This window comes from Ictidomys tridecemlineatus, chromosome 10, assembly GCF_052094955.1.
Source record: "Ictidomys tridecemlineatus isolate mIctTri1 chromosome 10, mIctTri1.hap1, whole genome shotgun sequence".
NCBI lineage: Eukaryota > Metazoa > Chordata > Mammalia > Rodentia > Sciuridae > Ictidomys > Ictidomys tridecemlineatus.
The window spans coordinates 26039544-26063496 of NC_135486.1; the positions used below are offsets into that span (position 1 = coordinate 26039544).

Below are 23953 nucleotides of genomic sequence, written 5' to 3' on the forward strand. Positions count from 1 at the left end.
TCGTTGTTGTTGTTGTTGTTGTTGGAAGGCTTTTGATGGCACCTTTAATTTCTTCATTTGACACTGAAATGCTTAAGTTTTCTATATCCTCATGGTTTAATTTGGGTAGGTCCTGTGTCTCTTGGAATTTGTTAATATCTTCAAGGTTTTCTAACTTGTTGGATGATAAATTTTCAAAATAGTTTCTGGTGATTCTTTGAATTTCAGTAGTGATATTTTCTTTTTCATTTCAAATTTTGTTAATTTGATTGTTTCCTCTCTTTGTTTAGTTTGGCTAAGGGTTTATCAATCTTTTTTATCCCTTCAAAAGACCACCTCTGTGTTTCATTGATCTGTTTTTATTTTCTTAATTCTCAATTTCACTGAGTCCGGGTATGATTTTAATTATTTTCTGATTTCTACTGATTTTGGTGATGGTTTGGTTTTTTTTCTTGTAGGACCTTGAGATGTAATGCTAGATTTTTATTTGGTATCTTTCTATTTTAACTGCCATAAACTTTCCTCTTAGAGCTGCCTTTATACTATTCCAGAGATTTGGATATGTTGTATGACTATTCTGATTTCTTCTAAAATTATTTTTTTATTTCTTCATTGATTTCTTCTTTTTCCAATTCATCATCCAAAAAATGTATTATTTAATCTCCAGGTGTTATACTGGTTTCTGCTTTTTTTTAATCTTAGCATTGATTTCTAATTGTATTCCATAATAATCTGATAGAATGCAAACAATTATCTCTATTATTTTTGCATTTGCTAAGATTTGCTTTCTGATCTAAGTTATGGTCTATTTAAGAAATTTTTCCATGTACTGCTGAGAATAAAGTGAATTCATCTACTGATGGATGAAATATTCTGTACATACCTGTTAGGCTATATTATTAATAATATTTTAGTTCTATAAAATGTTTACTTAGTTTATATCTGCATGGTAATATAGTCATAAAAGAGGTGTGTTAAAGGTAGCCAGTAGTATTGTGTTGTAGTTTATTTGACTTAATGTTGAGAAAGGTTTGCTTCATATATATAAATATATATATATATATATATATATATATATATATATATATATACACACACAAACACACACACACACATACGCACACCATTTTAGAGGGCATAAATATTTGCAATTATTAAATCTTGTTGTCTGATTTCCTTAAGCAGTATGAAGTGAACTTTTCCAATACTGAACTTTTCCATTTCTTCTGATTAATTTTGGTTGAAGTTCACATTTCTGATACAAGAATAGCTTTCTCTGCTTGTTTTCCAGTACCATTTGCATAGTATGTCTTTTCCCATCATTTCACCTTCAGTCTGTAGATGTCTTTCACTTTGATTGAAGATTTTAGAGCATTTATATTCATGTTATTTTAGAGAGATGATTTTTATATTCTGAATTTTTTTATTTATTTCTAATATTTAAATCAGATTTGATTCTCTGTTAATTATCTATTCTTCTAGTGTAATTCCTCCGTATGCTGGTTTTCATTTCTTCTTGATGAAATGTTTCATCAAATAAGTTTTATAGCACGATTCTCAGATATGGATTCTTTTAGCTTCTGTTTATTGCAGAATATTTTTATTCATCTTCAATTTTGAAGCTCAATATTGCTGGGTATAATATTCTTGGCTAGCCTCCATTTTCCTTCAGAGCTTGGTATATATTTTTCTAATCCCTCCTGCTTTTTAGGGTTTGGGTGGAGAAGTCAGTTGAAATCTAGACTGGTTGACCTCTAAATGTGAGGAGCTACTTTTTTCTTGCAGCTTTTAAAAATTCTATCCTTCTTTTATATGTTAGGCATTTTCATTATAATGTGTCTTGGAGTAGATAGGTTGTGATTTTGTGTATTTATAGTCCTATATAACTCTTGTATTTGAATTTCCATCTCATTCTTAATGTTTGGAAAATTTTCTGATATTATTTCATTGAAAAGATTTTATATCTCTTTGGCTTGAACTTCAGAGCCATTATCCTCCCTGGTGCTTCTTAAATTTTGCTTCTTGATGTTATCCAAGATTTTTTAATATGCTGCTCATATTATTTTAGCATCTCTTATTTTTGGCCAACTTTATTTCAAGTTTATGTATTTTGTCTTCAAGGCCTGAAAATGTATCTTCAAAGTGGTTTATTCTATTGGTAATGCTTTTCATTGGATTTTTAATTTGGTTTATTGAGTCTTTCATTTCAATGTCAGATTTTTTCAGAATGTATAGCTCTTTTATGAAGTGATCTTTGACTTCCTGTATTTTCTTTTTTAATTTTACTTCTTACATCTTCTTTTAGCTCATGGAACATTTAGCTATGAATTTCCTAAATTCTTTCTCTGACAATTTCCCCACTGTAGCATTAATGCAGTCAGTTGTTTAAGCATTATGGGTTGTTTGGGATGATTCATTCCCCTTCTTTTTCACATTGTTTTTATGTCTACCCATCTATTGGGATAGTTTTCATTTCTTCTTTTAAGCAAGGGACTACTTTATGAGCTCTTTTTCTCTTCAGAGACCTGTGTTGGTTGAATATCCAGATATTGATACTTTAAGTCAGTTTGTGACATATGCTGATCCCAATATCATACCACTTTGAGAGATGTCACTGGATACTTATTATTATTTACTATAATTACTTCATAGGCAAGCTATGTATTATTTAACCTTATGAGAAATGAAAACTTGCTGATATTGTTCTTCACAGTCCCTCAAATCCAGATTTAAAACTTGTAGTAAAGTTTTGGAATAGGTCAAAAGTAGTTATTATGTTTAGTAAAGTTGCTATAATTTACAATGAAGGCTAAAAGAAAGAAATGAAAAAAGATTGGTCAACAAAGAAAGGAAAAAAGGAAAGAAAGAAAGAGAACATGAGAAAACAAACAAAAAAACATGTAGTAGATATCTATTATTTTTGGGGTAAGGATTGCTTCAGAGTTATTGAAGCACAGGAGGCAACCCCCTACTTGCTATGGAAAGTCCACCAGCCTGTTGTGGTTTGTCAGGTCACGGACCTGTAGCTTATTGCTTGGAGAGTACAGTCTTGTGGCTTGGTTGTTTTTATTGTATGTAGGAGTTCAAGATGCAGGCACTATTGTGTCCATGTAGCTGCTCCTTTTGGTAGGGTCCTTTTCATGGTTGTGAATTTTCTGTGGGTGTTCTGTGGTGCAGAAGCATTGCCCTTGCCCATGCTGCTCTCTAGGTTCTGTAGTAACCTGACTCAGGTGGTTCACTAGGTTCTAGTTTCCACTGCCCCTGCTTTTAACAGCAAGCATCAATTCCTTCAGTTGACTATGACTGATGGGAAGGCCAGACAGTCCTTTTACTGATCATTTGTGCTGTAGGTCAGTCTGGGAGCAGTCAATTCCTGATGATTTGGATCAGGAAATTTTCTGCCTTTCTGTGACCTCCCTCTGGCTATATTTTTAAGTGCTTTCCAATTAAGTTTACTTAGGTATTCAGTGAACTTCTTTTAGCAGCTTCTTCCAGTGGCTGCCACTATCCAGAAACTGGATTTCTATGTCACTGGATATTCCAGCAGCTTTCCTCCAGCCCCATGATTAAAGGTACAGTCCCTAGGCTTCCTATGGTGCCTCCTCTCAAGGTTGGTGGTCAGGGCTGATGCAGTCTCATGGCTCTGCTTTCCTCTACTCATGGCCAGAGCTGCTTTGCTGATCTGTCACTGTCTGGATCCCATGGAAGCTGCACAGAGCATTTCCCTTCTGCCTAGATGACAGAGAGGCTGAGCAGAGCACTGAGTTAGGGCCACTTCCCCACACAGGTCCTTACCTGAACATCCTTGTTCATAGTGAGAAGGAGTGGAAGGGGTTTTAGCAATTTTGGGCTAGTAGCAGTTCCTCTAGAACTTTTTTCTAGATTGATTTTTTTAAGAGGTCTTGATGCAGAGGACTTTTCTCTGATTGATTTTGCAGCTATCTGGGCATAGGAAGATGCTGTGTTGACTTAGGGGAGTGATTGGTCAGCTGAAGGCTCCATGAGATAGCTATAAACTCCCTAGGTCAGCTTTCCTTTCACAATGTGGTTTTATAGTATTTGATCTGCTTTAAGAACATTGCTATTTTCCTCATCCTTCATATTTTATCTGCCTTTCCAAATATTTTTAAATGGGTCAGCTTAAGAGCTTCCCATTCATTCTCTTTCTTTCTGTGTTGCCCACATCCTACCCCCACTCCCACAGCCTCTTACCCTGCTCTGGTTCAGGTTGGAGGCCAGGGAACTCGGTACTTATTTTCTGCTCTGGCAACCGATCTTCAAGTCTCTCCAGGTTTTAGACTTTATACAGTATTTAGTCTTAGCACATTTATTTTTTCACCCACCCACCATTCATTAATCTTCTATCCTAAGTATTTAAGTTCTCTGGCATGAATTATCTGAAATCACAAACTAAACAATTACCTAACCCCAACTTTTAAATGCAAGATTATGCAATGCTTCAAACTCATTTAGATACCAGATTGTTACAATAAAAAATCAAAACAGACAGCCCAGATAAGAGAAAAATCTCTCCAGGTTTTTAGCTCCCATTTAATTATGACTTCTACATCAGTGGCACCATAGATTTCCCCACAAGTGGACCAGATGTTCTCACATAGGGGCAACTATAGGTGTAAAATCAAGGGTCTCAGTGTGACTGACTTTACTGCATTCAGGTGGAGTAATCCTTAGAGTGCAGGGAAGGCATGAGGCATTTCCCCAAAGCGAAAATGGCTTTGGCAGCTGCTGGGAGTCCCTCAGTTTCCCTTTGACTTACAGAATTAGCTCCTTTGGATAGATCCAATCCCAGGCAGTCTGGCATATCTTGTAACTTTCCAATAGAGTCAGTTTTCATCTGCCTTAGGTCTTGAAGGAGGAAGGGGGTATGTACTTTGATCGGCCCCAATTTTTCTCTTGATTCTTTTTCCTCAGTGAGTCCAAGATTTTTTCTCTTCATGGCAGATATCATAGCTAAGTCTACTTTACACTGTTGGCATAATTTAGGATTTTCCCTTAGAACAAAGAAAATTTGAACATACAGCACCTCACACTATTTCCTTTTTTGTAAATTTTATCAAACTGTAAAATTGTATTAAAATTGATATTTTCCTCTGGTGGTCAGGTTTCTCCATCAGAGAGTTTGTATTGAGGCCAGGCCAAGAAATTCAGGTGCTTTTTCTTGAGCATCTGAGGTTCAAATTTATCCCAATTTTTCAATACGCAGGCTAGTGGTGCACCTGGTGTATTGGAGAGAGAGAGAAGCTCCCGTCTGAGTGAGAAGAAAACAGGATTCAGGCGCCCACGCTGCGCCGGAGAAAACTGTTCTCATTAGGGACGTCTCCCTAAGCTTGAGCTTCCTAAATGGTCCAGAAAACCCATCTCTCACCTTGCTTTGCCAAGGAGTTTCTGGTCCCCTTTAGCAAAGTGCTAGGGTCTCAGTTTGCCCTCTGCCAGAGACCCTGGGAGGATTCAGACTTAAGGGCATTACTGCTTACCCTCCCAGCCACTAAAAACCCATTGTAAAAGAGAATTATGTGCTCTTTTGTTGTCTTTGCTCTGTAGACTAAAGGAATCGCCACAGCACATTTTAAACATTGGGGCAATAAAACAGACTAGTGAAATTTACCTATGCATCTTAGAGAACCTGGGCAGATTTTACTAATTATCTCATGCCTTTCTCAGTCCTGCAACCTGAATTGCTAACATTTCTGACCTGCGAAGGAAGGGGAGCATCCAGGAAGGAATGGATGCTGGGTTTGGAGTGTTGTGTAGCCCATACAGAGGCAAATGTGATTGGGGCTTTCCCTCAGTGCCATTCATCTACCGATCACCCTAGATACCCCTGAGGGTCGTTGGGAGGGGGCTCAAGAGAAAGGAAACTTAGGAATCGTCTGAGTGTGGTCCAGACCGGAATACCGCAGTTGTTCCAAACTCCTTCCTCCACCTCCATGCATCCGAGGCAGATCAGGATTGGGGACACTGGGTACTCATGCCAATTGCTCTCTGGGCCCAGACAGAAAAGTTGGAAGCAGCTTTGGCAGAACCCAACATGCCTGCTCTGTACCGAACAGGTGATGTGGGAGCTGCCTAGTCCAGGAAACCTCTCACCCAAGTCTTGAAGAGTGGCGGCTGCACTAATTGCGTTTAAGTAGCCATCTGGTGCCCACCTTACCCTCCAGAATGAGAGAGAAAGATGCACCTCAAACAGACATGGGGTGCATGCACTTACCTCGGTGTAGAATCTCGGTGGGACCTCCAATATGTTACCGCTCTTGATTGGTGACGAGTCCTTGCTTCCTCAATGTTGAAGAATAGCACCAGAAAAGCACACACCGAGGCAGGTTTAGAGTAGAAATTAGAAGTTTATTAAAGGACAGCAGAAAAGACTTCTCCCAGAGGAAGAAGGGGACCCAAGAGGTGGAATCCGTGGAAGTGCGGTTGTTTCCCCTTTTTATAGTTTTGGTGACGGAATGTAGGTTGGGACACAGGTGGGCTTAATTATCACCTCTTGGGATGGGATTATCACTTCTCTGGGATGGGCTATCTCCAAATCTGTTGGGGCTGTTTCCTGGGTTTCATTAACATTCCTTCGGGATGGACTTTGGCCTAGGGCCTTTTCAGGACTTCATTAACATTCCATGAGTTGTCCTGAGTTTCCTGGAATCATTCTCAGCATGGCCTCCATTTTAGATTTCTCTTGGTATTAGACCCAATTTATCTAACTACACTGACTACCTAACTTTAAACCTGGCTTCAATTTTCTTCAGATGATAATACAAAGACACTGAACAAAAAAAGCTGTTTTTGTTTTTGTTTGAAGACCAACACATAGATTTGATACTTGGAATTGTCAGTGTATACAGAAAGAAGAGATGGAGTAGGAGAATCATCAGCCTGTGGCAGGAAGATGTGGGGGTTTTGAAGATGTTCAAAATGGGAGTACTGTTTTCAAAGGAGTGGGATTGTGGTGTGGAGTAAGAGAATCACAAAAATAAACTTTGACTACTTTGCTATTTCCTTAAGATTTGAGTGACTGCAGTTTTTGTATGATAGGGACACATAAAGGAGGATGATCCAAAGTTAAATAGGAATCCCCTTAGAGGCCACCATCATCTTCTCAGACAGCCACCTTTGACATCGTCCATGAAACATTAATTATCTAGCATTTGCAGTAAGGTTCCCTGTGTCAGGGAACCCACCTCTTTAGGATTAAGTCCCCACCTAAATATGGAAATATGCTTCTTCTAAGTCTCTTCCTGCAGGTCCTTACCATCTCAGTTTTTCTGTGACCCATGACAAACAACAACCAAAAAAGTTTGCCAATTACATTAATTTATAGAATAGCCATTGAAGGTTGTAATTGAAGCCACATTAAAAAAAAATGCTTTCACAACAAATTAAAAAGCCTGAGGCTTACTTCCCCAAGGAGTTTTACTATATCCATTTTGCCACATCCTTTGCTATCAAATTTTCTGTTTTATTATGAAGACGGCCTGGTCGATATCCTTACATGATTGTGCCTATAACATATCAAATCAAGTGAGATTTATTTGGGGATTTCAGAATGCAATAGGAAACAGGACATTATATTAAAATTTTTAGATATCAGAAACACTTATAAACACAATGAATTTCAAACTCTTTCCAAATCCATTGTCCTTTCTACATATTTCATCAGGTCATTACAAAGATGCCTATCCAATACCAACCTCTTTCTTAAACCTAAGTAGAATAAGCAGGAAAAAAAGAAAAAAGGAAAGAAATGAAAAAAAAGAGTCAGAAGTGGCTGGGGTAGGGGAGACAGAGGGGAAAGAAGGAAGGAAAGAAGGAAGGAAGAAAGGAACGAACAAACAAACAAACAAAGGGAGGGAGGGAAGGAATGATATTTTCTTTTCAGGAGTCTCCATCATTAATAAAACTAAAAGATTGCTATTTAGGAAAGAAATAGAAATGACATAACATCTAATTTTCCCAAGAATTCTAGTAGTATTTGAATTTTTGTCATAATCTTGAAAGTGAATTTATTTTGAAAACATAGCAAATAACATCTTACTCCATTTCTGAAGGAATGTACCATAGTGGTAAACAATGCAGCTTGGACTTAAGGAATAGGAAAGATGTAAATTTTCATGGCCCCTGTGGATATTCTTCTCATACAAACTTTAGAACTAAACATGATCTCTGTAGAAAAAAAGAACACACTGAAAAGAAAAATGACTATCTGGCTCAGCAGGGACATATTTATTCACTAATAGCAGAGTAATTCTATTTTGCATACATGTGCCCACTTAATTTCATGAAAATGATGCTAAAAGAAAAGTATTAAGATGAGGAAGGGATGTGAAAAACAAGTTTGATATGTGTGAAGCATTATTGGTGAATCAAATCAGGTAATTACTTAAGAAGGTCAACAAACCTGCTGTTCATTTATCTACATTCTTTCAAGTGAAAATATATTCACTATCCCAAGATGCATCTTTCACTGTCAATGAAATCAAACTTCTTTATCAAATTATTCCTTTCAAAATTATTAAGAAAAACACAATAAGATCTAATTATTCTCATGTGGCAAATGGTGATGCATATGCTGCCAAGGAATGTTCTGCAATATTTTATCTCATTTTTGTCACCTGGAAAAGTGGATGATGTCTTACACTTACTATAAACTTCTCTTCAACTGCAAGCTAACAGTATAATTTGGTGAGGGATTCATTTTTATTTCTAATTTGAAAAATGATATCATGTCATGAAACCAAAGAAAGCAGCTCCACATTATAACCAGTGCTGAAGAAATTGTACATATAATTTTCACAAATCATATAAAAATGTGCATATTCGAGTCATTGAAGCCAAACAAAATCAAACAGCTAAGTTAAAAAAGTCCGTATTATCAGTGTTTAAACATCATAAAGTAAAAATGCCATATCTGATATAATTTTATAACATTTTGAAAATCAGGCCTTAGGTGGATAGTGTATGTGTCTGAACAATTTTTGTTTGTGTTGTTTTTATTCTGCTTAGTTTTTGCTGGCTTTTGAGTTTTTTTTGTTTTGTTTTGGTTTTTTTTTTTTTTTTTTTTTTGGCCTACAGCATTCACAGGAAAATGGGAGGGATAATATTTTCACAACCAGTGGAATAAGCCACGTAATGTGTCACTTACTGGAATCTCTTATGTCTTTGGAAACCTGGTCAATAATTTTCCAGGAAAACAGAACCAAAAATAAACAGGCTATTAGCTAAGGGCAAAAAAACTACATGCTGAATTCAACAAGCAGTTACCTTGATTTGACTGTTTTACCTGGAAAAAAAAATTCACTGAATATTTTCCTTAAATTGATCTCACCTAAGTAGGAGATTTTGAAGATGACTTGTATATAAAGTATGTTTTCAACAAGTCTTTCCTGTTTAATGTTTTTGCTTTTGATACAGGTCTCAGTAAATAGAATGCTGGTTCTGTTATTAATTTACAATGTTTGTGCATTATCTGGGAATCATAAAAAATAACACAGAAAAACAAATTTCCCATATTATTTCAAACACCTTATGCTTACACAGGAATTTACCCCATTAATATATAAATTTCATAAACTAATAAGACATTGTTCCAATTTTGAATATTAAGATTATTTCCAGCTTTATACTATCATAAGTGAATTATAAATAGGAAACACTGAGTTGTATTCTGAGTTTCAGAATACAACCTTTAGGTAAACTGTCAAAAGTTGATTTACTAGGGCACGGGCTTGGGCTCAGTGGTAGAGCGCTTGCCTACCATGAGTGAGGCACTGGATTTGATCCTCAGCACCATATAAATAAAATAAAGGTATAAAATATACAATAACATTATTTTTTTTAAAAAGTTGATTTACTTGATCAAAGAATTCAAATATTTCAGAGTTCCTGAAAAATACTGACAAATCATTTTGCAAACAGTTATACAAATTTATATTTCTGTTTGCAATGTAAGAAAGTTTCTGTTTCACTCTATCCCCATCCATATTAAAAAGTATAAGAACTATTAAATATGGCATCTCATCTTAATATGCATTGCTTAGTTTACAGGTGACATATTTTTCTATGGTTAGAAGTTATCTCAATCTCATCTGGATCTTCTAGTTAATTTTTTATAAAATAAACTCTGACAATGTTTCACAATACAACAACTCAACCATTGGTGTATGTTTCCCTCTGACTTTTGACTTATATGTGTGAGTATGCCTATGTACACATGAGACATGTTATATCAAATTTGTCATTCTCTATGTTAAAGACATTAGTTCTATAGTCTTATTTTTTCCAATCCCTTAATCCTAAGAAGTTTCTGACCTCCAGATTTTTAATATTGAATCATATTATCTTTTCTTTTTTAATAACTTAATTTTTATATTATTCTTTCTTACCCATTCATCACAAAAGATTAGTAAGATACTTGTTTTATTTGCCAAAAAGAAATACTTTGAACCCAGCATAAAGCAATAGTCAACAAAAACTGATATAGCCCTTGTGTTTTTGAAGCTAAAAATCTCCTGCAACAGGCAGCTGTTAATGAAAGGAATGTTGAAGATGAAATGAAAAAGATAAAAAATTCTAACTCAGGTGAAGGGATGGTGAAACAGAAAAGTATTTTTGTTATGCTAAGCAGTGTGGGGTGAATTCTGATAAAATAAGAACAATGTAGCTGAAAATGTTTGAGAGGGGAGCATTGAACAAGATAGCCAGAGAGACCAGGGGATCCTGCCACCATACAGGCCCCTTAAAATTTCCCTGGGTTTTATCCTAGCAAGACAGGAAAATCTGAGAATGTTTTTGGTGTCAACATCAAAAGCTAAAAACTAAAAATAAGAAGCTTAGTTCTGCATGCTGAAAATAAAGGAAATGATTTATCTGCCCATTTTTATTCATATTTACTTTAGAAGATTAGCAATTGAAATGTAAATTCCTGTGAAAAATGGAAGGTTGTGGGGTTTTGTTTGTTTTTCCTTTTGTCAGCTTTGCAACCCAGGAATCTTCCCCAAAAACCAGGGACTATCTTTTTGAAATATAAACATCAAAGGACATAGTGGCCCTCTCTCTTGGTGAGTACCTGTTCCAGGTGACAGAACTTCTTTCCATACTAAAGATATAAGAAATTTGGTTTTGTTGGGAGTTGCCCTGGCTCCAAAAACTAACTTCCCCATTCCCCTCCCCCACCGAAGAGCTGTCCAATGGTGAGCCCTGCTGACTCACATGATCCTTACCCATGCCAACTGTCAAACCATTAAACTGTTATACTGTCATAACTGTCAAACCACCTCTGTCTCTATAAATAAGCAGAGGTGTTCCTCAATAAATGGGCTTTTTCTCTGATGATGAGCCTTGTTTGTTCTTTTAGGTTTCCCTGTGGATAAAGGCCACTAGTTAACATACATGGTCACCACAATTGAAAGGTAAAGTTAAAGTGAACTACTTGTGATAAATGGTGCTACCAAGTCCAATTAGTCTTACTTTAGACTGATTATTATCAATTTGAAAGCTATGATATAAATGGTTATATTGCCTAATAAAATGATAGTTCTATCTTTTCTCTAGTCTCTGAGTGGACCTTCCTAAGATGAGCATCACATTCTCACTTAATACTTATTTATAAATACATATTTTCTTTTTCTACTAACATTGTGTAGAGTTTCCAGGTTGGAAGATTTTGCTTTTCTTGTATTTACTCAATGATGTAAATGAGGGAGAGACACGCTTAGTTTTATGTACTATAGTTATCTTTCTTTTTAGTGATCTAAGAATAGATTGTATATTTCAAAATGAGTAAAAAGGTTGATTTTAAATATTCTCACAAAGAATAAGTATATGAAGTACTTTATTAGTTTGACCTTAAACCACATCAAAATACCACATTTTACCCCATAAATATGTACTATTACTATTTGTGTATTAAAAAGTTTAAAAAAGTGTTGAGTTCTAGAGGGAAAATGATCCCTCTGACTGTAAAAGAGAAAATGGATTCTAGAAATGGAATAGTTGTTTCTTCTGACTAATGAAGAGTTCAGGTGAGAAATGACAGGTGCTTAGAATAAGGCTGGTGTGGTAGGAAGAGATGTGTGTATGTTCAAAACTTCATGTGTAGGGTCAGGAGGATCTGGGGATGAGTTAGATAATTGGAGGACAGGCATTATGATAACTACTGAGTTACTGGATAATAAAGTCATAATAGACACACAATGAGCAGGGGTTAGAGAAGACTGTGTGCTGGATTGGGAAATTCCAAGAATGGATTAGAAATGACTGGAAAAAAATTAAAAATGATAAAGTGGTCATTAGATCATTTATTTTATATTTTATTTTGGTTACTGAAATAGCATTCTAATTCCCAGTCCCCTCTCTCAATTATAAATTGCCACCCAAACAGCTCTATTTTAGTTTGATACCTCAAAACATACAAAACTGAGTGCCCAATTAAAAAGTATCTTCTTGGGCTGGGATTGTGGCTCAGTGGTAGAGTGCTCATTCAGCATGTGTGAGGCCCTGGGTTCCATCTAAAATTAGAACACAGAAGGCATTGCTTCTAGCAGAAATAACACAACAAAATACCCTGAAACTTACTCCTTTTCAACTGGGTTAAATATCCCTTCTTCAATGTTCTCTCTCAATATGGAGTACTAATCTCCATATGCATTTACCACAAATTAAAGTGCCTTCTTTATGTTACATAATACTTTTTTTTTCCTTTCCCACTGCAGGTTCTAACATAAGCAAATATTTAAGTGTTACTTGAATGGATTCTAGAAAACACCATACTTGGAAGGCGGTGCCGAAGACCTTGGAGCTGAAAGGAGTAACAAAACATGCTCTTAATCATCATCCCCTTCCAGAGCAACTGGATGAAATTTCCTCTACTAATGATGGCCATGAAAAAGATACAAGTTCCCAAAGTGAGTCTGACTTCACTCAAGAATCACCTTTAACATCAGGCAACACTGGGAATTCAGGATCTGTCTTTCCAAGTTATAGTGGCACAGGGATCTCTACAGAAGGCAGCTCAGACTTCTCCTGGGGATATGGTGAACTTGATAAAAATGCCACTGAAAAAGTCCAGGCCATGTTCACAGCCATTGATGAGCTCTTATATGAGCAAAAGTCAAGTGTGCATACCAAGAGTCTACAAGAAGAGTGCCAAGAGTGGACATCTAGCTTTCCTCACCTCAGGATTCTGAGTAAACAGATAATTACTCCAAGTGAAGGTTATCCTAGATCCCCACCTGCTATTTCAGCTTCACATGAAGCAGCCTTGTCTCAAGAAAGAGATTCAGCAATATCCCCTGGTTTGTGTGCTGTGGAAAGAGAAGACGACTGTATAATCTGCTCAGAAGGAATAGTTGAGGAATACCTAGCTTTTGACCATACAGATATGGAAGAGGGATTTCATGAAAATAAATCAGAAGCAGCTACAAAGGAACAGAAATTAGGGTACCCTCCCATTGCTCCATTTTACTGCATGAAAGAGGACATTCTTGATCATGTGTTTGACAACGTGTGGAGCAAAATCGTGAACTCTTTGCGGCCATTGACACGTAGATACTGGGAGGGATTTGCTTCTGATGATGAGAGTAATGTTGCAGTCACCAGACCAGACTCAGAAAGTCTCTCTGTGCTGAGTGAACCACATGCTTTGGTGTTACCTCCAGTGCCACAGTCCAAGGTGCTGTCTGTCACCTCGAATCTGATGAGTCTCTGTCAAGCAAGTGGTCATCAGCCAAATGCAAATGATCTCTTGATTCATGGGATGCCTCTACAGCCAAGAAATCTCTACCCAATTGACAAGCTCCTAGATCTTGATGACAAGCTACTTATGAGGCCTGGGTCCAGTACCATCTTTTCAACCCGAAATTGGCCAAACCGAGCCTTGGAGCTTAGTACATCATGTCTGTCATATAAAGTGCAGTCTGCCAGGAGACGTAATCCCCCACCACGTACCCTTCATCCAATCAGCACAAGCCACTCACGCACCGGAACACTAAGACCTGTGGAAGAAATCCTCAGAGGATTACAAGTGGTGGACTTGCTCTCCTCTCGCTCACCAATACCCCTGAATCGAAATAATCTGCTGCCACCTATTGGCACAGGTGCAGTGGAACACCTGAGCCCTGTGGGTCCACAAAGGCAAATGAAACCCCATGGTGATTCCAGGGGAGCCCGAAGTGCAGTGGTGGATGAGCCTAACCATCAGCAGCCTCAAGATAGGCTCCTTTTATCTAACTTCTTCTCCAGACCCAATACAGCTCTGTCATTTATGCCAGAAACACAGTATCAGCCTTCACATGCACTTGAGTACCCTCATCAAGCCCGACCCAGTAGGGGATCTGCAGGTCCTCATTTGCATGCCTCTACAAAAATCTCAAAGCAGGGGTGGCCAATCTCTAAAACCAGGCAGGGACCAGAAGGCAAATGAGAAGAACTTACTAGGCTGCAGCAAACATGTGGGAAGACTTCAAGAATCAGTGTTCGACCATCAAATGATGGAGAGCGTGTATACAAGATCAACTAAAATCCATCCATTAAGTGTTACTTGAATGCATTCTAGAAAACACCATACTTGGAAAAGAGATAAAGCTCACAGCTCTGGGCTCAAAGGACTCATAGTCTGCATAGTCAAATCTATTAATATATTTGTCTTTTATGGTAATTTTCTATCCTTTTAAAGAAATAGTATTCCAAAAAGAGGTAGTAAGAGACTACTATTTCAATTTTACTCATGAAAAGTTTTGAACCCTTTGTTGATATCCTAAACACATATATTTTCTCCCAACTTTTTCTATGACTTTTATTTCACAGATAGCATCTATAAACTTATTTCACTGCAAGGTAATTGATTACTTCTATTTGGATTTGGATGTTCTATTTAAAATATGCATTAATATTTGTTATATTTGGATGTTCTATTAATATTTGTTAGTGTAGTAAAGAACTATTGAGGAGAGTGGAGAACATTCCAAAAGTGTTTGCATAGGAAGAGAACATTAAGGGACTGCAATAAACTGCTGGAAGGCAATTACATTCCTAAGCATCCCTCAGTACCAAAGCCTTCCTTCATCCACAACTTCGATTCCATTTATGATATTTCTGTGCCCTTAGCTGTAGGTCTTAATTTATGTGGTTGTGGTTTTCTTTACAATTTTTACCAGGTCTAAAATTAGAACCCACAAGGCATCGCTTCTAGTAGAATTAAACACAACAAAATTTCCTGAAACTTACTCCTTTTCAACTGGGTTAAATATCCCTTCAATGTTCTCTCTCAATATCGAGTACTAATCTCCGTATGTATTTTCCACAAATTAAAGTGCTTTCTTTACATAATACACTTTTTTTTCCTTTCCCACTGCAGGTTTTAATATAACTGAAGCAAATATTTAAGTGTTAGTTGAATTCATTCTAGAAAACACCGTACTTGGAAAAGAGATAAAGCTCACAGGTCTGGATTTAAAGGACTTTTAGTCTACATAGCCAAATCTATTAATATATTTCTCTTATGGAATTTTCTATCCTTTTAAAGAAATAGTTTTCCAAGATAAAGGATGTGTGAGTTAAAGAGGTAGTAAATGACTGTTATTTCAATTTTATTCCTGAAAAGTTGTTGATATCCTAAAGATTAATTTATATTTTCTCCTAATTTTTCTATGTCTTTTATTTGATAGATAGCTTTTTATTCTATTGAAAAATGTGTGAGGTGATTGACTTGATAGTTATATTTATAAACTTATTTCTCTGCAAGTTAATTGATTACTTCTTATGAGATTAAATTTTACATCAACTCTGTCATTTCAGAATTGTATACTGTTTCTTTTATGTCTCTATCTAAAATATGCATTAATATTTGTTAAGTGTTCTGTTTTTCAAAATGACCTCTTAAATTCTCAAAATTTATTTTTCAGATTATTTTGATAGTGATGTGTTGATTTTTCAATAAAAGTATTTAATTAGACTTGTAATAAGGCTATGAATTCATCTGATATTTGGTCAAAACTGAAATAAAGCTAAACCTTCCATTTTTTGTCTATTTTATATATTTGGAGCAATTTACTGCTAAGCATATTTATGGCAAATGAAGGCTGAAGGCATTCAGACTTCTAGAGGGAAGTTAACTCAAAGGAATAATCACAGAGAAGTAGTATCGACTATCCATGGGGAGGGAAAATAGCAGGCCTGGAACATTATGGCCCTATTCAAACTTTGGGTTAAAGGCAGCTGGAGTTCCCATTAACCCAAATTGGCCAGATTGGGAAAAAATTAAAAAGATTGACACTAAAAAATTTTACTTAAAAAGTGAAAAGCCTAGGAATACTGGCGAGGATGTGGGGAAAAGGGTAGACTTGTACATTGCTGGTGGGACTGCAAATTAGTGCAGCCAATTTGGAAAGCAGTATGGAGATTTCTTGGAAAGCTGGGAATGAAACCACCATTTGACCCAGCTATTTTCCTTCTCAGTCTATTCCCTAAAGACCTAAAAAGAGCATGCTACAGGGACACTGCTACATCGATGTTCATAGCAGCACAATTCACAATAGCAAGACTGTGGAACCAACCTAGATGCCCTTCAATAGACGAATGGATAAAAAAAAAAAATGTGGCATTTATACACAATGGAGTATTACTCTGCATTAAAAAATGACAAAGAATTTGCAGGGAAATGGATGGCATTAGAGCAGATTATGCTAAGTGAAGCTAGCCAATCCCTAAAAAACAAATGCCAAATGTTTTCTTTGATATAAGGAGAGTAACTAAGAACAGAGTTGGGAAGAAGAGCATGAGAAGAAGATTAACATTAAACAGGGATGAGAGGTGGGAGGGAAAAGGAGAGAGAAGGGAAATTTCATGGAAATGGAAGGAGACCCTCAGGGTTATACAAAATTACATAAAAGAGGAAGTGAGGGGAAAGGGGGAAAAAAAACAAGGGGGAGAAGTGAATTACTGTAGATGGGGTAGAGAGAGAAGAGGGGAGGGGAAGGGATGGGGGATAGGAGAGGATAGGAAAGGCAGCAGAATACAACAGACACTAGTATAGTGCCGTGTCCGGCCTCAGGAACCGAGTCCGGCGAGGGACGTCGAGGTTAAAGAAAAAAAAAAATCACAGGACACCAAGGTTCTTCATCCAGGAGGAGGCATGTGTGTGCTTTATTATCAAAGTTTGTTCCCTTTGTTCCCTTATATACTTTCTATAACTGCAGTGGAAATTTAGCCAAAACAGAGGAGGAATAACACCTGCTACTCTTGGGTTACCGTGACCTTCCCTTCTCAGAAAGCTCCGAGAAGGCCAAGATGTTCCCAAAAAGGCACATATGTCTGAGGCAGATAAACATGAAACCGCAAGCCTTGCGTCATGACCCTGTGAGCTGGCCACTTTGACATGCAGAACAAGAAATTCGGGGCTGGGCCCAGAGGGCCAGGGAAGGCCTGCTACCAGCAAGTCCCCCTCTTTTGTTTTTTTATGTCAAAGGGAATCAAGTAGCCCCTGTCTTAGGTCGTCCACTGCCCTTACAGTGCTTACCTGTCTCTGGGGAGGCCCCATTCCCCTGGCTTAGGTTGCAGTGCAAGCGTGGAAGTTGCCCATCACTGGGTACTACAAGATCAGCTCTTGTCCTACGTAAACGGACCCTTTTTAGTTAGGATGTCATGGCCAGCAGGACACAACTGCAGATCCCAGTCATCATCTTTGCCAGTGGGATAGCTATGACCAGGGAGCTTTCTGAACTTAAGGGTCTGGGATGACGGCACCAAGTCAGCAGGATAATTAGGGACCTGGGCAAAAGCAGGCATACATAGGAGGGCTAGGTTATTGGCTCCTGTCCAGCTACATCTCATTTCCGGATGGGTCACCTCGTGGGTGGAGTCGTCCATCTCCAGGCGTTGGTAGTGAACCTGTATTGGCTTGGAGGTTAAAATATTAATCTGGTTCTTAATGAATTGAGTTATCCTATTTGCAACACAAGGTCCCAAGGTTGCAATCAAAAGAAGACTCAGTAAAGGCCCCAGGAGGGGACCCCAGTCCAAAGAGGGTTCTCAAATAATTCTTTTCTCCTTTTCTCTAGGTCTTCTTGAAGCTCCTTGATTTTAGTGCGAACTATGCCCAATTTATTGGCATAGAAGCAGTACCTTTCTCCCAAAGCCAAGCAAATCCCTCCCTGATTGGCGGTCAGCAGATCTAGGCCTCGCCTATTCTGAAGGACTACTTCTACCAAAGAGTCAATTTGGTCTTGTAGGTCCCTGACAACTCTGGTATATTTCCCCCTCTTTTGTTTTTTGCAAATAGGTTTTAAGATGTTGATGGGCCCGTTCTACAATGGCCTGTCCTTGGGGGTTATATGGGATTCCTGTTTTGTGTATAATATCCCACTGTGAGCAAAATTTTTGGAAGGTTTGACTAGTATAAGCTGGGCCATTATCTGTTTTTATGCATCGAGGGGCTCCCATGAAGGAAAACGTTTTTACATAGTGCTGTATCACATCTTTAGCCTTTTCTCCTGAATGTAAAGTAACAGAGATAAACCCAGAAAATGTGTCTATACTGACATGTACAAAGGACAACTTTCCAAAACTAGGAATATGAGTTACATCAGTTTGCCAGATGTCGTTTGGCTGAAGGCCCCTTGGGTTGACTCCCAGAGAAGGGGAATGGATAAAAGGTGCACAAGTAGGGCATAGGGAGACAATTTTTAAAGCTTGATCCCGGGAACATCCTGAGCGGAAGCGTAAGGATTGCGCGTTTAGGTAAAATTTATTATGAAGCTGGAGGGCCTTATCATACTCAATTATTGTATATACAAGGTGCCGTCTCAATTGCGGAGGCGAGCCTGGCGATATAGAGACTGTCTGTGAAAACATTAAGGGGCACTGAATTGTAGGTCTTTAAGGCCAATATCAAGGCTGCAACTTCCACCTTTTGGGCTGAGCAATCAGTCACACTTTTGCGGATGACCTGGGTTCCATCCAAGACGACAGCAAATCCATTTTTGGCCCCGTCAGTGAAGACGGTTTGTGCGCCTGGAATAGGGTCCTGTTTTAGGATCTTTGGGAAAATTATTGGACATGTTTTTAGACTTTCAAGGAGCCTGCTTTTAGAGCAGTGATTGTCAACCTGTCCCATGAAACTACAGAAGAAGAGACACCAGAGATCATGTTCCTGTCTTAATTTAGAAAGAATGTCTTGATTATATGGTAATGAGAACATCAAAGGTTTTCCCAAACAGGGTATCTCCTAGATATTTTGCTTTCCAAACTAATTGTATTACCAGATCATGGAAAGGTATCAAGACCCGGGAGGGGGATGCAGGTAAGTGAACCCAATAAATAGGAACAGTCTGCCAAAAGACTCCAGTCGGGGTGAGTTTTGACAGCAGAACAATGAATAACAAGGACTGGGAGTAGTCCACCTGCATTACCTGCATCTCTTGTAAGGCTGTCTCTATCAATCTAAGTGCCTTCAAGGCTTCTGGAGTAGGTTTTCGCGGGGAGGTGGGTGAGGGGTCTCCTCTCAAAAGGTCATACAGGGGTTTAAGTTAGTAGTTCAATATACTTAATGTTTAATCAACAATGTGAATTTATTTACCAAAATTAATCTTTATCTTAAACAGTAAGAATTATTAGGCAATAAGGATCTTTCTTTAAAAAAATAAACTTACATTTTAATAGGTGTTTATCATGTCAAAATATGGACAAAATTTTAGCTCACATTAGTATAGTTAAATTAGGAAAATAACCTGAAATACCCTTAAATTAATTATAGTCAGTTTAGTATATATAAATATCTTTTTTAATTGTTCTAACTTTTTACATCATCCGTTTAGATAACAATATAAAAATCTTTTTTACTTAGGAAAATGAATATAAAGACCTTGTTTTACCCAAAGATGATAGGATCCATGTGTGCTTTTTCTTTGTTGAAGCATCTTTTTCTTTTTAATACTTTGGAACAATTTCTGAAAACCTTAGAATCTATAAACAAATTATTATACTTTGATAAAAAATATCAATGAAAATATAGTTAAAACCCTTAGATATTTTGTAGAAATAATTATAATAATTTATCATTTTATGAGTTTAAACAGTAACCTTGAGAATTAGAAACTACTTGATTGTATTTTCACTTAAAAGCAAATTTATAGTAAACACATTTATCTCAAATATCTGTAACTGAAAAGGCAGAGTATCTGATAAATGTAAATATAAAACATAAATTATGGGTTTTCTGTTGAAGAAAAACAATTAGGCAAATATATATTAACTAGTCAATTAGGCATGTGCTAATTAATTTATAGATTAACAAATATAGGTTATCTAAATATCTAAAAAAATATATATTAAGAATAAGAACATAACTTATAATTGTATTAACTTTATGTAACCACGTGGTCTTAAAATATTTGGATCCATTTTAATTTATTTTTAACTAGGAGTGCACTCTTCTATGTGACGTCACTTGATGTAACTGAAATAAGATCCTTGAGTATACATTTTAATTTTTATAGTTAGCAACGAGAATAAGGATTTTTTGGTCATCACAGGAACTTTGCCAGCTTGTTCCTGTGGCAAGCAAATGCATCCTCATAACCTCCAAAATTAAAAGTAAAATATAAAGACGTATATTTGATATCTCTCACATTATTTAGTAACAACTATAGAGAAAAGTCAGGTTATTTAACTTAGAACTAGCTTAAATTTAGAACTGTAACATAGAAACCTGTGGAATTAAATTTTGTCTGAAAAAGATATCTTTCGTTAGCATTTACAGGTAGGCATTTTTTGGGGGGAGGCAAAGTTCCCCAAGTTTTCCTAGCTGATTGCATTTTGTTTGATTTTGTCTGCATTTTTCCCCCCCTGGCCAAGATCTTACTGCGGTAGCAGCTTGTTCTGTCTCTGTGACCTGCGGTTGCAGCTCGTGTACATCCTGCACTTCCTGGCGTTCCCCTGGGGAGTCTACAGATAGAAAGGGGTTGGTCCGTGGGAGGTGACAAAGTCGCCCACTCCCCGGGGCACCATTCCGTTCCTGGATTGCCCCGTACACCTTGGCTTCCGGGGCCCGGAGCGGGCCCCTGTTCCCGTTTTGAGGGCAGCTGCCAGAACCTGTCCAGTAATATGAGCTCCATCAATATCCTTACAAGCTCGAATCATGTCATCAACACTCTTTACTCTGGTAGATTTCATGGCATTTTGGCAATAGGAATTTGCATTTTCAAGAGCCAATTGCTTAATGACCGGCATGGCTTGTTCCAAGTTAGGGAATATTTTCCCTGCCACCTGCATCAATCGGGCAATGAAGTCAGAATAAGGCTCAGAGGGTCCTTGAGCAATTTTTGAAATTTTTGTTTCAGTATTTGAAATAGGTAGAGCCTTCCAAGCCTGAACGGCTGCTGTAGCTATCTGAGCATTGACCCCAGGATCATAATTAATTTGTTGATTTATGATAGCATATTGTCCCGAGCCTGTTAACATTTCAAGGTTACGCCGTGGGAAGCCGGCGTCCTGATTGACTCAGGCTAGCTCGCGACACCTCTCTTGATTTTCACTTTTCAACAACAAAAAATCCCCTCTGGACAACACAGCCCTGCAAAGCTGTTGCCAGTCACTAGGTGTCAGCTGATTGGCAGAGAAAGACTCAAAGAGAGTCAATGTAAAGGGGGCATGGGGTCCATAATTAGTAACTGCCTCCTTTAGTTGTTTAATATCCTTAAAGGCTAAAGGAACATGCACTCTGGCCGGCTGTCCATCGGCATCCAGGTTTTCAATTACTGGAAAAGTTTGGGCCATCTTAGGCTGCCACTGAACACCCCCCTGCCTTCTGGGGTTGTCCTCGTCCCAATTGGGTTTATAAGGAGGGAGCGCAACAGCAATCGGGGCTGTAGGTGCTTTAAATCTTGACTTCCTTAATTGACCCTCTAGTTCCTCCTCCAGCCAGCTGTTACCATGGAGCCCAGTTAGTAACTCCCTTATCTTAGAAATGTAGTCAGCACTGTGAAGCCCAGCTCAAGGCCAGAGGCCTTGTTTAAATATTTTTGTGAAAAACTAGTAAGGGAATGTCCAGCGCCTGGAGTGCTGATTTTTTCAGACAGTGGCCAAGTAAAACAGGGCAACATGAAAATAGGAAGTTTATCTACATTGAACTTTTTTGTAGGATTCTTTTGCTGAAAGTCCTAAAATCAGCCATGGTGAATATTCTGGAGAAGGTCAGTTAAGACTTTTCTGTGGGCCTGGTAGGGAGGGGGAAGATGAGAAGGCGGGGTTGAGAGCAGCTAGGGTGGATCTAAGAATGAAGAAGGAGATGTGAAAGAACAATGGGAAAGGGGTAAGGACTCTGCCATTTGCTCTTCCTGGACCTGATTAAGGGCCCCTTCGCATTCAGCAAGCTGCTCCTTAATCTTCACTTTATCAGTTAAAAGAGCATCCTTTACCAATCTCCATAGAGAGAAAGTGGAAATTGGGACTCTATCCGGACCCTGGTCCCTCAACAACTTTTGGATATCCTGCTTTACCAAATCCCAATCACTGTTATTAAGAAAGCCGCCTGTCAGAAACCAAGGACAAGCCTGGGCTATAGTTTCAACGAATTTGGTTGCTGTCTTGGTTTTTATTCCTGTTCCTTGTTTGCTTAACAGTTCTTTAACTTTGTTGGCCAGACGAAGTTTCGCTGTTGAGTTAGCCATGGTACGTACCCTATCTCTTTAAATTATCTTTATTCCAATCCTCCCCCTTCTCCCTTAGAAGGTGAGCCTCGTCCGCTTACCCCTGCTTTCCGGACCTCCGTGGTGTAATGGCTAGCACTCTGGACTCTGAATCCAGTGATCCCAGTTCAAATCTCCAGATGCCGCGTCCGGCCTCAGGAAGCAGAGTCTGGCGAGGTTAAAGAAAAAAAAAAAATCACAGGACACCAAGGTTCTTCATCCAGGAGGAGGCATGTGTGCGCTTTATTATAAAAGTTTGTTCCCTTATATACTTTCTATAACTGCAGTGGAAATTTAGCCAAAACAGAGGAGGAATAACACCTGCTACTCTTGGGTTACCGTGACCTTCCCTTCTCAGAAAGCTCCAAGAAAGCCAAGATGTTCCCAAAAAGGCACATATGTCTGAGGCAGATAAACATGAAACTGCAAACCTGCCTCATGACCCTGTGAGCTGGCCACTTTGACATGCAGAACAAGAAATTCGGGGCTGGGCCCAGAGGGCCAGGGAAGGCCTGCTACCAGCAGTATAGCAATATGTAAAACAGTGGATGTGTAACCGATGTGATGCTGCAATCTGTATACGGGGTAAAAATGGGAGTTCATAACCCACTTGAATCAAAGTGTGAAATATGATATGTCAAGAACTATGTAATGTTTTGAACAACCAACAATAAAAATTAAAGAAAAAAAATATATATATTTTAAAAAGTATATAAATATATTTTTAGTTGTTAAAAAAAAGCCTAGATATAAGTCCAAATATAAATTGTCAATGTGAGTATTGTTATGGTTTAGATATGAGGCATCCCCAAAACCTCATGTATGAACTATGTAAGAAACTATAAAGGGTGAATGACTGGGCTATGAGAACTTTAACCCAACCAGTGAATTAATTCACTAATAGGGATTCATAGGATAGTAACTGTAGCCAGGTAGAGTGTGACAAAGGAGGTGTTCACTGAGAACATACCTTAGGAATATGTATTTTGTAGGAGGTGAGTGGAAACTGTCTGCTTCTCAGAGTGATGTCATGAGCCTCTTTCCTCTACCACACCCTCCCCACATGATATTCTGCCTTGTGGTGGAAGACCTTAGACAATAAGCTTTCCCTGCTCAAGATGTTAATTTTGGAGCAGAAATAAAGCAAGGTGCTAAGGCTATCCTCAGGGAACATCCTAGAATACAATAGTAGCAATCTACTCAGATTAAAAATGGTGAAAGAAATGTGGGAATACATCAACTAAGACTCTGTATGCAGAAATTTGGTTTCCACAAAG

The 23953-nt window shown here is 38.0% G+C and overlaps 2 long non-coding RNA genes and 1 pseudogene across 3 annotated transcripts; 2 read left to right on the forward strand and 1 right to left on the reverse strand.

Annotated features, from left to right (window-relative positions):
• The first annotated feature begins 10934 nt into the window (after window positions 1–10934).
• On the forward strand, window positions 10935–14416 carry LOC144367156 (primary cilium assembly protein FAM149B1 pseudogene; annotated as a pseudogene). The gene is made up of 3 exons (XR_013426453.1): window positions 10935–11054; window positions 11351–11405; window positions 12708–14416. The product of XR_013426453.1 is annotated as a primary cilium assembly protein FAM149B1 pseudogene (transcript).
• On the reverse strand, window positions 12290–13296 carry LOC144367158 (uncharacterized). Its single transcript, XR_013426455.1, has 2 exons — window positions 13169–13296; window positions 12290–12503 (listed from the first exon to the last, which is right to left on the reverse strand). It is a non-coding gene; the product is annotated as an uncharacterized LOC144367158 (long non-coding RNA).
• Window positions 14417–21841: 7425 nt separating the features above from the next.
• LOC144367157 (uncharacterized) lies at window positions 21842–23400 on the forward strand. Its single transcript, XR_013426454.1, has 2 exons — window positions 21842–22181; window positions 22717–23400. It is a non-coding gene; the product is annotated as an uncharacterized LOC144367157 (long non-coding RNA).
• Window positions 23401–23953: the final 553 nt, after the last annotated feature.